Source organism: Eptesicus fuscus, chromosome 24 (assembly GCF_027574615.1).
Source record: "Eptesicus fuscus isolate TK198812 chromosome 24, DD_ASM_mEF_20220401, whole genome shotgun sequence".
Lineage (NCBI taxonomy): Eukaryota > Metazoa > Chordata > Mammalia > Chiroptera > Vespertilionidae > Eptesicus > Eptesicus fuscus.
This window is the reverse complement of record NC_072496.1, coordinates 1,996,449-2,007,613: the sequence shown is the minus strand read 5'-3', so window position 1 is coordinate 2,007,613 and position 11,165 is coordinate 1,996,449.

Genomic DNA, 11,165 nt, shown 5'->3' with positions numbered 1-11,165 from the left:
CTCTTTTATTAGTGTAAATAACAAAGAGGTGATTATTTCCAAGACACTGTAGAATGTTGAGCAGAAAGAAAGGAAATAAAGGGGGGGGGGAAAGGAAGGAAGGAAGGAAAGGAAGGAAGGGAAAGAGAGAGAGAAAGAGCAGGGGAGGGCCTAAAGAACATTCTACAGTGTTCTTTTTTGAGCCCTGGGTCTATGGGCCAGGCTACTACTCTCTAGCGTTCCGTCTCCTTACATTTGCTTCATACATCGCGTCCAGGGTTTTTCATTATAGAAAGGAAGCGGGAAAGAGACGCCCACTCCACTTTTCCTGGAAGAGGTTCCAAGAATACGTTCAGATTTTTTTTTTAAGCGGTGGGAAGAGAAAGCACAGAAGAAAAACGAAAATTCCATGGCACGCGAGGATTCGATGAAATGCAAAATTCAGCGTCTGTCCATAAAGTTCCAAGGGCCCGTGGCTGCTCTTGAGGTTGAGGAGTGGCATCCGAGACTGTCTGCTCGACACACCCTAAAATATTTACCAGCAGATTCTTTACAGCAATCGGCGGACCCCTGGGAATAACGGGATGAATTACTAGCCTTTTACGAACAGAGCTGAAAAGAGCACCTCCTCAATCAAGACTAAAAGGAAGAGAACGGAAATTGGGGTAACCCCTACCCAGTTGTAGGCCCTGGGGAATATAGGCTAGGTTGAAATGTTGGTCAGGAAAAATGATGCTACTATAGATTTATTTTTTGTCCTCCTATTAGTACTTCCTTCACGTTTTAACATCTCTGATGTGACTTGTTATTGCTTAATTGGCAGCATTTTTTTTTCTTCCTTTGTCATACATAAAATGATGATACACCTTACAAACGATGATGTCTTAGACTCAGTGAAACATGACACTGGTCTGGAGTAAATCACAAATAAATCCTTTAGCCCTAACCGGTGTGGCTCAGTGGATAGAGCGTCAGCCTTCGGACTAAAGGCATAAGAACACAGGGTTCGATTCCGGTCAAGGGCATGTACCTTGGTTGCGGGCACATCCCCAGTAGGAGGTGTTGCAGGAGGCAGCTGATCAATGTTTCTCTCTCATCGATGTTTCTAACTCTCTATCCCTCTCCCGTCCTCTCTGTAAAAAAATCAATAAAATATATATTTTTTTAAAAACAAATAAATCCTTTGCAATTAAAATATGTACATTTTTTTTTAGCTCCTCAGGTTAGATTGAACAACTTGTTTAAACATTGACCTCAAAGTCGCTCTTTCAAAATTCTTGGTAGCGCAAATCCTTTTTCCAATTAAAAGAATTGCTAGCAGGGTCCGATCCAAACACCGTTACATATATTTTTTTTCCCCTACTCACCAAAACGTCCCCTAAGAAGCTTGAATGCTTCCCAAGAAATAGTCCTGCTTACGGTCCCACACGCGTGTGTGTACCTGTAGTTTGTACTGGCACCTGGGAGCCCTACAACCGAGGCTGTCACTGTCAGAACGCTGACCCCCTCTTCATCCTCAGAGCCAACACTCCCCGTGGAAGGCGTGACGCAAGACAAAGAAAACAAACACACGAGCCATTGTGTCACTTCCCCCTCGTCTAGCCTCCCCAGGACCCTTGGCAGCGAGGAGACAGTTATTGGCACGGACAGGCTTCCCGATTAGGAGGTTCATTAGGGAGAAGGCACAGAATACTAATCGCAAGACGTTCATGCGCGCTGACAAGGCCTGACCCAGTGGGCGCTCATCAATGACAGTGGGGCTGCGACCACGGGCCCGGCGGGGAACACGTGTTCCCCGTGGAGGAAGGTAGCAAGTGGGAGAAGGCCCCCACCGCATGCCACGGCTTCTGGGGAGTCCCCCGAGAGCAGCCAGCTCTTCCCCGACGGGTTTGCTTGCTCTGCAAAAAGCTCAGGGCGCGTTTGCCCGTTACCGCAGAGCAGCCGGAACCCCGAGCTCTGGCGAAACGCATGACTCTGAGCCTTAAATCATCCAATTGGGCCTGGCCGGTGTTGCTCAGGGGTTAGAGCGCCGGCCCTCGGACTTAAGGGTCGCCGGTTTGATTCCGGTCAAGGGCACGTACCTGGTTACAGGCTCGATCCCTGGTCCCGGGTTGGGGTGCGTGTGGGAGGCAACTAATCGATGTCTCTCTCTCTCTCTGTCACATCCATGTTTCTCTCTCTGTGTCTCTCTCTCCCTCTCTCCACTCTCTCTAAAAATCAATGGAAAAAATATCCTCGGGTGAGGATTAACCACCCCTCCCCGCCAAAAAAAAATAATTGAACCAATCCTGAGTGGCTCCTTTGGTCAATACCAACTCTATAAGGGGGGGTACGGGGGGTACTCAGCTATTAACTCTGTAGTAATTGTAAGTGTGACAAACTCATACTTCAGTGTTACAAGGGTACTCTATGAATATCCATCAAAACCACATATTTTATGCCCAGCAGGATAATTTCACATCATGATTATAAAATGTGTGTTTAATGGCGCTTTTTCCGAAGGTCAGAATTTTCACCGAGGTCCTAGTATGCCCTCCTCATATGCTGGTTTGAGGCCTACAGTCTGTCCCCGCCCCTCCTCCTGCCCCGAAGACCCCAATTCCTATTACCCAGACAGTCCCACTTTTCATAATAAACGACCGTGAATTGTGGTGGGGAGTTGGAGAGTCCAAGGAGAGAAGGTGGAGAGAAATGGAGGACGGGGGAGAGATTGGTCAGCGTGGAGAGAGGCCTCGTCCTCCAGGGAAGTTCCTTCTCTCAGCGCCAAAGCGAAAATGAACAGATGGGGAGCCCAAAGTGCTGAGGGTCACAAGGACCCCCAGGTGTGGCCCTGGCCAGGTAGCTCAGATGGTTAGAACACCCTCCTGATGCACCAGGGTTTCGAGTTGGATCCCAGGTCAGGGCACATACAAGAATCAACCAATGAATGCATCAATACGCGGAACAATAAATCGATGTTTCTCTCTCTGTCTCCTCTCTCTCTCTCTCTTTCTCTCTGTGTGTGTGTGTGTGTGTGTCTGTCTGTCTCTGTCCCTTTCTTTCCCACTAAATTTATTTATTCTTCTTATTTTCTCCCTTGTTTCCAGCAACATAGAAACCTTTAGAAGCAAAACTATCTTGGGAATGGAGCGGGGAGTCGGGGGAATGATGGCAAATGGATGAAAAGCTAGCTTCTTGTCTTCCGGTGGTTACTATAGCAATAATCGTGATGGGAGATTTTTTCCAGCCGAACGTGGTTTCTATAACAACATGAGAGGGGGCTTTAGAAATAGACCTGAGCGGAGAGATGCCTCGGGGGTCTCCCAACCCCGGGTAGACCACGGGATTAGCATCCTTGCCGAGGGTAGGTCTTGGTTGGCTTATCTGATGGCAGCCTTAAACAGATTGCTTTTATTTCGTGCAGATTAGCACATTCGATCGTCCTATCAAGACCTGGCATTCGCTGATAGGATCTTAGGACTTCTTCCTTTTGGAAAACAATGGATGTCTCCATCCTGACATCAAAGTAGTCTTTTTTTTTTTTTAAATATACTTTATTGATTTTTTACAGAGAGGAAGGGAGAGGGATAGAGAGTTAGAAACATCAATGAGAGAGAAACATCGATCAGCTGCCTCCAAACCCCCTGCTGGGGATGTGCCCACAACCAGGGTACATGCCCTTGACCGGAATCGAACCTGGGACCCTTCAGTCCGCAGGCCGACGCTCTATCCACTGAGCCAAACCAGTCAGGGCCAAAGTAGTCTTAAAGTAACTTCTCTCGTTATGTCGCCCTGTGCCTCGCCAGCACGGCCAAGGGGGAGCCTGAGTAGGGGCGGTGAAGGATTGAGAAAAGACAGACAAGAGAATGAAGCTGGGGCTGGGTGGGACACTGTCCTCTCTGATGGAGAGCTAGCGACAGCGCCACGGACTACCAGCCGTGTCTTTATTTTATAGCCGATGCCACGAGGCAAAGGAAGGGCGTGGTCAAGCTGTTGACAACTTTCTCGTGGGTTTCCATTCTACTCAATCACATGCACCTGAACTCTATCACGCCCACGTCACTCAGGCACGTGGGGCCACGTGTTTGGACCATAGGTTCAAGCTGACATCCACAGCTCTTGGCTATCATGGTGCTGGGAGGGCTCTGCCCACCACGCTGGGACTTGCATGTGGCCATGAGGGGACTGTGCCCGCTCATTAGCACGAGGCTTGAACCTGTCCAAACACTGTGGCCACTCTCCACATTGCCGCTCCAATGAGGAAAGCAGTAACTATTCCTCGTGACCAATTCTCTCCCAGGTCCCCTGAAGCTGCTCTAGGGAGACCCCATACACCCCCTGATGGAGGTGACCTCCTGCTCCAACACATGGAGCCTGAGTGCTCCACCTTGACTGCGCTCCTTCCACCGGGCATGGCCCCTGTTCGACGGCTCATGTCACAGGGATCAGACGGGAAAGCTGGTTGAAGTTGCTCTGAATCGATTATGTGTCAGCACAGTCAGCAAGTGACCTAGGCCCGTGGTCGGCAAACTCATCAGTCCACAGAGCCAAATATCAACAGCACAACGATTGAAATTTCTTTGGAGAGCCACATTTTTTAAATGTAAACTTCTTCTAACGCCACTTCTTCAACGTAGACTCGCCCAGGCCGTGGTGTTTTGTGGAAGAGCCACACTCCAGGGGCCAAAGAGCCGCCTGTGGCTCGCGAGCCCCGGTTTGCCGACCACGGCTCTGAGGGACTCTACACCACCTTATGACTGAGCTAAATGACCAACATCACTGTTTTCCCAGGAAATCGAATTGTTAGAAAATACAGGGAGTGTCCCCCCGCCCCCAAATGTATACAGAGGCTTTGAATAATAATAAAGGCAGTGTTTATGACAACACATTTCGTGTTCAAAATGGATCTATCCGCTGGTAAAGTGTGCCGACACCTTTTGGGGACACCCTGCACCTACACACAGACACTCACAAAACAAAACGTTCAATGTTTGGGTGCTCATCTTCTTTAAAAACGGTCAAATTAGTGTTTGCGTCTCAGCAAAAATATTTAAGTATAGTTCATGTATATTTGTATTAAAAAGTGGCACATATATATTTTTTTAGCAACGGCAATACCAGAGTAGCACACACAAACAGAACTGCTTACAGTAACTACACTACATAAAGTATTCTCTTTGGACAGAGATTTCCGAATTGCTATCGTCAACCCTTCGTTGGGGATGTTTTCTGGATGTTTTCTTACAGTAACTACATAAAGTATTCTCTTTGGACAGAGATTTCCGAATTGCTATCGTCAACCCTTCGTTGGGGATGTTTTCTGGAAAGGGCCGGAGTCCAGTGACTGGGCTACAGGGTCTCCTCCCCTCCGTCCTCCGCTCTCCGCCCCCCCCCCCCCACCCCTGAGCTGGTCCACACCCCGATTTTGTGTATTGGGATTACTCATGGCCTTGGCCTGGAAAGAACTCTGAAAGAAAAGGCCTCAAAGCCACTCTTCTAGAACTTCTAATAAGATCCAGTAGGTGGCGAACTTGACTTTGAGGAAACAATTTGGCAGACTATAGAAATTGGTCTGGAAATATCAATTCTACTTCACATGTATAGTGTGTGTGTGTGTGTGTGTGTGTGTGTGTGTGTGTGTGGTGTCCCCCCCAAAAAAATGTATACACACACTTTGAATTATTTTAAAGGCAGTGTTTATTTTTATTGTTTATTTTTAAATGTATTTATTTAATTAAATTCATTACTTAGGAGAGCACACCAAGGCAGTGTTTATTAAAATACATTTCCTTTTCAAAATTGACCTATCTGCTGTTAAAGTGAGTATACATTTTGGGGGGACACCCTGTGTGTATAGATATATAGATATAGATATAGATATAGATATAGATATAGATAGATATATAGATATATATACACTGAGTGGCCAGATTATTATGATCTCTGATATATATATTAGAGGCCCGGTGCATGAATTCGTCCATGGGTGGGGTCCGGCCAGCCTGGCCAGGGGGAAGGGACATGGGTGGTTGGCCGGCCTGCCTGCTGGTCGAACTCCTGGTCGAGAGGACAATTTGCATATTAGCCTTTTATTCTATAGGATAGACACTGAGTGGCCAGATTATTATGTGTTCAGAGATCATCATCTGGCCACTCCGTGTGTATCAAAATACATGCTATACAGGTCATCAAGAATAAAACAATCTATAGTAGGGACATCATGGAAAATAGAGCAATAAGAACTGAGGAAAGGAGTCCAGATGTAGTTTTTTTTTTCAGGAAGGGATCCTGGAGGGAAGACACGAACATTGAGGAGCCGGTTAGACATTCCAAGATGTGGTCAGAAACCCAGCACCTGGAGGAGGGAAAATCTAAAGCAGGGGACGATGAGCGGAGATTTCCCGTGGGGAACAGAAGAGGTTTGCTCCCGGGGCAACCTTCCTGATAATGTGGGAGCTCCTGTTAACTTCCCAGGGGCAGGCGCTGGGGGAGAAGGGTCGGCTGCCAGAGAGACTTCCATCGGGGATATTTGTACACATCCTCCTCCGTGACCAAACCCATCGGTTTGAGGCCTACAGTCTGTATCCTTAGGATGCCGATGGCGTTGAGTCCCGTCGGCCAGCTTGGGATGGCACAAGGAGGAGAGTTCTTTAACTTTATCCTCAACCAGTGATGTGTGAGCTTCATCGATATTTTTACATTTTTGTAGATTCCTTTTTTTAAAAAAAAAAATATGTTCTTTTTGATTTTTTAGACAGGAAGAGAGAGAGAGAAAGAGAGAGAAACATCAATGATGAGAGAGAATCATGGATCAGCTGCCTCCTGCACACCCCCTACTGGGGATTGTGCCTGTAACCTGGTCATGTGCCCTGACCAGGAATCCAACCATGACTTCCTGGTTCAGAGGTTGATGCTCAACCACTGAGTCACACCGGCTGGGCCTTAGTGAAAGCTTAATACCTGTGTTTGGTGACAAACATACGCACAGCCATGGCAAACAGGAGTCTAGCTGTTTATGAACTCACTAGAGGCCCGATGCACGAAGATTCATGCAGGAATGGGCCTTTCTTCCCCTGGCTGCCGGCACCGCCTTTGCTCTGGCCAGAGCCGCCTTTCCGCCTTCCCACACTGCCCAGAGGCCCGGAGCGGCTGGGGTGGTGCAGAACGCCTGCGTCGTCACCAAACTCAGCGCCTGTGTATGCAAATTAACCTGCCATCTTTGTTGGGTTAATTTGCATACTCACTCCTGATTGGCTGGTGGGCGTCGCGAAGGTACAGTCAATTTGCACCTTTCTCTTTTATTAGTGTAGCTAGGTGCCCTTACCCCCACCCAGGCCCTCCTTTCGTCTAAGCCGAGTGCAAATCCATGTGTCCACAATGCTAAGTCCTTGAGGAAAGCCCGTCTAAATACAAGGCCTCCTCAGGGGATCTGTGTTTGGCTCTGTCAGATAATCCCACTCAATCCCCGAGTGATTAGAAATAGCAAGACCAAATGATTCCTGTAATCTAAAAACAGGAGAACATAAGTCTCCGCTCCCATAACGAGGGCTCCTTCTGCCTTTTGCATAATTTATTGTTTCGTTTTCCGTTAGGGGCCTTGTTAATGGGCTCTTCATATAAGAGAGGGACCGGGTGATGTGAGTCGTTCATCCTCTCCCGCCTTCACCAACAGCAACAGCTCCGGTTAGAGGCCGTAATTCATTCGTGTTTCTCATGCGTGTCTGTGCCGGTTCTTTATGTGCGCGTTTAATTCTCACAACAACTCCATGCCACAGGCACCATTATCTTCAATTTATGGATGAGGAAACTGAAGTGAGCAATCATGGTTTCCAAATAGCGTGGCAGGGAAAAGGAAAATACTGAAGCTGTAGTTCAAAGATCATGGGACGTTAATATGGAAACTCACAATGCCTTTAGGCTTATAGAGATAATTCCCCAGGGGTTTTGTTTGTCTGTTTGTTTAGTTTTTTAAAAACATATATATATATTTTTAAATATTTTTATTGATTTCAGAGAGGCAGGGAGAGGGAGAGAGAGCTAGAAACATCCATGATGAGAGAGAATCATGAATCGGCTGCCTCCTGCACGCCCCCCTACTGGGGATGGAGCCCACAACCTGGGCACGTGCCCTAACCTGGAATCAAACCATGACCTCCTGGTTCATAGCTTGATGCTCAACCACTGAGCCACACTGGCAGGCTCCCCAGGGTTTTTGAGGTAAATATTAAAAACCTGCTACAGGTCTTGGGTCAATGGGCCACTGAAGAGATGGAATCAAGAGATTTGATGTCAATGTGACCACGAGCCGATGGGATAATTCCATGGGACTCTTCAGCTTCAGTGGCACCTGCACGGGAAGTGGCTTCACAGGGACCCACCGTGAGCCCCGTAGCCTCCACGCTGGCCCCAGCCCTGTCACAGTAACCCTACCTGTGAGGACAGCGCTGACAGTGACACTTGTCACTGCTGGCCTGGTAAGTGACCAAATATCTCCCACCTTTTCAATTCTTTTTGCTTAGAGTACAATCAAATTGCTTATAGCAACGAGAAGGTAACAGTGCCTTATGGTTCAAGGCTTAACGCCAAACCTCTGCGTTATCAGCGTCTAGTTCAGTGGTCGGCAAACTGCGGCTCGCGAGCCCCAGGCGGCTCTTTGGCCCCTTGAGTGTGGCTCTTCCACAGAAGACCACGGCCTGGGCGAGTCTATGTTGAAGAAGTGGCGTTCGAAGAAGTTTACGTTTAAAAAATGTGGCTCTCCAAAGAAATGTCAATCGTTGTAACTGTTGATATTTGGCTCTGTGGACTCATGAGTTTGCCGACCACTGGGCTAATTTAATTGTATTCTTCAGTGCTCACCCATATCTACTGCGACACCGTGCATTGTCTCAAGTAGGTTACCAGGGTGCCTAAGCAACAGAACATTCTAGAAGAAACAGAGAGGTGTGTGTGTTTGGGGGGAGAGGGGGGCGGGAATCAACAGAAGGCTCCATTTCAGCCATTCATGGGAGAAAATGTCACTAGCAGATGCTTCCTTTCCCTCCGCCATGTGTTTTTGGACGCCTACCATATAGGAAAGCCCACGACACAACATTGAAATTCGAGGATTTTGCGTTATAATTCACAGAGTCGGCTGACAGGACGACGGCGGTCCCCGAAGAGGGTGTAGAACGACATTCCAGAATTGGCGTCGTCTCCTAAGCATTTGCGATGTAAATGAGAACACAAGCTACACACACACGGTAACGGAAAACTATGCGGACAGGGGAGTCAGCCGGGTGTTGAAGAGGGGATGGCAGAAGCCGCAGAAAACTCTCTGTAACCCTTGTCATCGGGCCACCGATAAATATCGATGTGAATTTGGGCACGCAACCGCCTGACCTAATTTTGGCCCAATTCTCACTAGGATCGCGATTGATAGAAATGGAAGAGCATTTCACCTCTCTTCTGTCTTGGCCCACTGGGTGTGTGTGGGGGGGGGGGGGCTGGAGGGGAGGGCAGGGGAAGATGAACGTATGATTATTTTAAAATCTAGTTCCTCCTCTCTGAAATCAATAAAAACATATTTAAAAACTAAACCAAGAGAAGATTTAATGCTACAAGCTCCTCTCCATGTAAGAAAAAGAGATCAGCCCTAACCGGTGTGGCTCAGTGGATAGAGCAGTGGTCTTCGGGCTGAAGGGTCCTAGGTTCGATTCCGGTCAAGGGCACATGCCTGGGTTGTGGGCTCGATCCCCAGTAGGGGGACATGCAGGAGGCAGCCAATCGATGATTCTCTTTCATCATTGATGTTTCTCTCTCTCTCTCTCTCCCTCTCCCTTCCTCTCTGAAATCAATAAAAATATATTTTAAAAGAAAAAGAGATCACACCATTGGGTCACAAGACCACTGCCACGGAGCGCAGTGGCGAGACTCCATGGTGATAACTGTGCCGGGGCCTCATCGCCAAAGTAATTAATTACAGGAAGCGCCAGGCACCTGGAATGCTTCTCTTACAGGTCTTCCTGTTCCCCAGATAAGACAGGATCTGTGTGTGTTTTTTTAAATATACTTTTATTGATTTCAGAGAGGAAGGAAGAGGGAGAAAGAGATAGGAACATCCATGATGAGAGAGAATCATGGATCGGCTGCCTCCTGCATGCCCTCCACTGGGGATCAAGCCCACAACCCGGGCATGTGCCCTTGACCGGAATCGAACCTGGGACCTTTCAGTCCGCAGGCCGACGCTCTATCCACTGAGCCAAACCTAGGCCGATTGGATCTGTTTTTTTTTTAAAAAAAAAAAAAAAAGAAAAGAAAGAAAGAGCCCTTGCCGGTGTGGCTCCGTGGATAGAGCGTCGGCCTGCGGACTCAAGGGTCCCAGGTTCAATTCCGGTCAAGGGCATGTACCTTGGTTGCGGGCACATCCCCAGTAGGGGGCGTGCAGGAGGCAGCTGATCAATGTTTCTCTCTCATCGATGTTTCTAACTCTCTATCCCTCTCCCTTCCTCTCTGTACAAAATCAATAAAATATATTTTTTTGAAGAAGAAGAAGAAGAAGAAGAAGAAGAAGAAAGAAAGAAAGAAAGAAAGAAAGAAAGAAAGAAAGAAAGAAAGAACGAACGAACGAACGAACGAAAGAAAGAAAGAAAGAAAGAAAGAAAGAAAGAAAGAAAGAAAGAACCCTAACACCCTGGGACTGGATTCCACCTCACAGTGTTTCTGCAGCAAACCTTGTTAAAACCATTGACTGTGGTGGGGACGGGGGGACCTATTCATACACATGGTTAAAGGGAAGTGCAGGCCAACCTCCCCACAGGCTCCCAGCGGCGGGGACAGGGCTGGCCAGCCTATAAATCAGAAGCTTCCCAGCGCTCCCCGCCGGAAGGAGAGGATGCAGGAGCCGGAGAGCAGGAGAGGATTTATGACAGCTCCGAGCGGCTCCCCGGCCCGGCCGATGGGGGAGTCTTGAGACTCAGGGGGAGAAGGAAATTGGAAATAGTTGGAGCTTTCTGCCCTAAGTCCGCTGGCGCACACCCAGCCCCGGGTTATGAACACCCAGGGAAGCCGTTATGGAGCGACGATGGGTCCCTCCCTCCGTGGGAAGGCGAAGCATTTAACAAGGACATGTTCCAGCTTAAGAGACTGAGGGTCCTCGGCGGGAGGGTCCCCCTGCACGACGGTGGGATCTTGGTCTCACAGGTGCTTTTCGTTTCCGTCTTCAACTAGAC